Genomic DNA, 2695 nt, shown 5'->3' with positions numbered 1-2695 from the left:
AGTGTACAGAGAGGCAGTGTGCACAGAGAGGCAGTGTGTACAGAGAAGCGGTGTGCACAGAGAGGAGGAGTGTACAGAGAGGCAGTGTGCACAGATAGGCGGTGTGCACAGAGAGGCGGTGTGCACAGAGAGGCGGTGTGCACAGAGAGGCGGTGTGCACAGGGAGGAGGTGTGCACAGATAGGTGGTGTGTACAGAGAGGAGGTGTGTACAGAGAGGCGGTGTGCACAGAAAGGAGGTGTGCACAGAGAGGTGGTGTGTACAGAGAGGCGGTGTGTACAGAGAGGAGGTGTGCACAGATAGGTGGTGTGTACAGAGAGGAGGTGTGTACAGAGAAGAGGTGTGCACAGAGAGGAGGTGTGCACAGAGAGGAGGTGTACACAGAGAGGCAGTGTGTACAGAGAGGCGGTGTGTACAGAGAGGAGGTGTGTATAGAGAAGCAGTGTGCACAGAGAGGAGGTGTGTACAGAGAGGCGGTGTGCACAGACAGGCATAATGAGGTAGAAGATGTAGGCTGTATCACATGGCTGCAAGCAGGTAATAAGTCCTGTTGGGTCTGATGATAATGGCTTCTTTGGGAATGTCTGATTCCTGGTTAAGCCTAGAGGGATGAATTCTCAGTCAAAGGTAGGCTACTGGGGGAACTCACTTAGCAGAGACGGGGTGGGGCTGTTTTGTGTGAAACATCCCAAGCCTCATTGAGCTTGACTGTTTCAATTGTCCGGTGATGTAAACCTATTTAGATGGGGGGACTGTTTTGAAGATGCTATCCTTTGGATTCAGTATGATTCAATCCTTGTCATTCAGGCTGACCCACGATACACAGCAAGATGGTGGGGGTATTGTTACAATTTTAATGTAGATGTAACAGTGGGCTGTCTCTTTAAGTTTAGAAGTTAATCATCTTCCCCAAGAACTGAGTATTGGCCAACATTCATTCTTGGAAGGGGAACGGAAAGGGGATGAAGAGTGGACCAAAGATATCCAGGCTTTGACTCTGGTGACTCCGAACAAGTCTCCTTGTTTACAAGTTATGCATTATTAGGCAGTCATAGGCTTGACTGTCACACTAAAGGGGGATGTAATCACAACAGAAGGACCATGAACATGACCCAAGCAGGTCACATGGAAATGTTGCTCTGCTACACAAGAAAACAATGCCTGCTTTACATATTGTGACTCCATCTGGAATAAAGTTCTCCTAAGTGAAAGCAAAAACATGAAGGTCACACATTCATAGTGTACATGGTTATCATTACTGCAGCTTAGGCGAAGGGCAGAAACTAGAGTTCAAACATGAGAACTGCTCAGTGGTACATAGTGGGAAGGAGCCCAATGCAGACATGACTGTCCTTCACAATGGGGGGGTGCGATGCAGACAGCAAAAACTGTCCTTCTCAGTGAAGAGGGTATTGGAGGGATGGAGAGAGAGAAGGATGAGGGGAGAAAAAGGGGAATCAAATACAAACTCAGATACTGGATTGAAGTCTACCAAGGGCCTCAACTTATTCTCTCTCTCTCTCTCTCTCTCTCTCTCTCTCTCTCTCTCTCTCTCTCTCTTTCTCTCCCTCCCTCCCCTCCCCTTCCCCCAATCCATTCTCCTGTGCTTTGTTTCCTTCCCTGTCCTCTATGTCCTCTTTGTGTCTTCCGTTACCTCCAGTTCTTTAGAACCAGAGATTTTCCAGCTGCAGCACCTGATGTGCCCCGTGGTTTGCGGGAGATTTAAAAATAATGTTTTCTCTGTGAATGTAGGATTATCTCTACATGAAAACCTCGTCAGATAAAGAGTTTGACTGCTGAGAAAGGATAAAGGATACAGGATAAGCCAACATCAGTGCCTGTGGGCATTTACCTTTCTCCAGGCATGAGTTCATTTTGCCCTTGCAGGGACCTCAAATTGTTGGGCTTTTCTTCTAGTGTCCTGGTTCCCTTGTATCGTGTGTGTGTGCACTTGAGTGTAGGTATTGTTGAACCAATTTGCTTTGCCTACACTCCCTTTAAACAAAAATGGCTCTTGGAATGGATGACTCTGATGTCCTTAGATTAAGAGGAAAACTTCACCTGCCCCCATGTACCAGCAATTTTCATAGGGACTTCCCATAACTAAGCAGTATGAGTCTATCATGCGGATGATGACAGATGACAGTGATGCCGATGCTGGGCCACATTTACGAGTTCTTAGAGAACCCAGGGGACTCCGCATGAAGTGTGTCCCTGAACATCTACAGTCACCTACAAGATAAAGTCACTGCCAGCTGCCTGTCAGAGACAAGGCCTCTCCACAGTCAAGTTCTAAGTAGTTTGAGGAATCAGCAATGAAATCCCAAGGTGTGATTTAGCGGAAGTTGTTGCGGAGGGGTGCTGGTGTACTCACAGCCCAAGAAGTCCCAGTGTCCGCTGCCCTTCTAGATCCAGGTGGCTTCTGCACTAAAGAACTGACTATCTGATTCCATTGCTTTGCAACCATGTGCCTCGCTTAGACCACAGAGCTCTTGCCTGGGAAGGTGTGTGTGCTATTCCTGTGGCCAGAGCAGGAACTGTGGGGCAAAACTCTGTGATAGCAGCTAGTCAGTATGTTTATCTCAGTTTAGTGTGCCCACAGCTCCTCAAGTGTGCATAGCGTGTGTGGTTATGTTACATCATTCTCTGGAAAAAAGGAGGAGAGCAAGTGTGTGTGTGTGTGTGTGTGTGTGTGA

The sequence above is a fragment of the Microtus ochrogaster genome, linkage group LG3 (genome assembly GCF_000317375.1).
Source record: "Microtus ochrogaster isolate Prairie Vole_2 linkage group LG3, MicOch1.0, whole genome shotgun sequence".
Classification (NCBI taxonomy): domain Eukaryota; kingdom Metazoa; phylum Chordata; class Mammalia; order Rodentia; family Cricetidae; genus Microtus; species Microtus ochrogaster.
The sequence above is the reverse complement of the archived record's forward strand: the minus strand, read 5'-3'. Positions refer to the sequence as shown.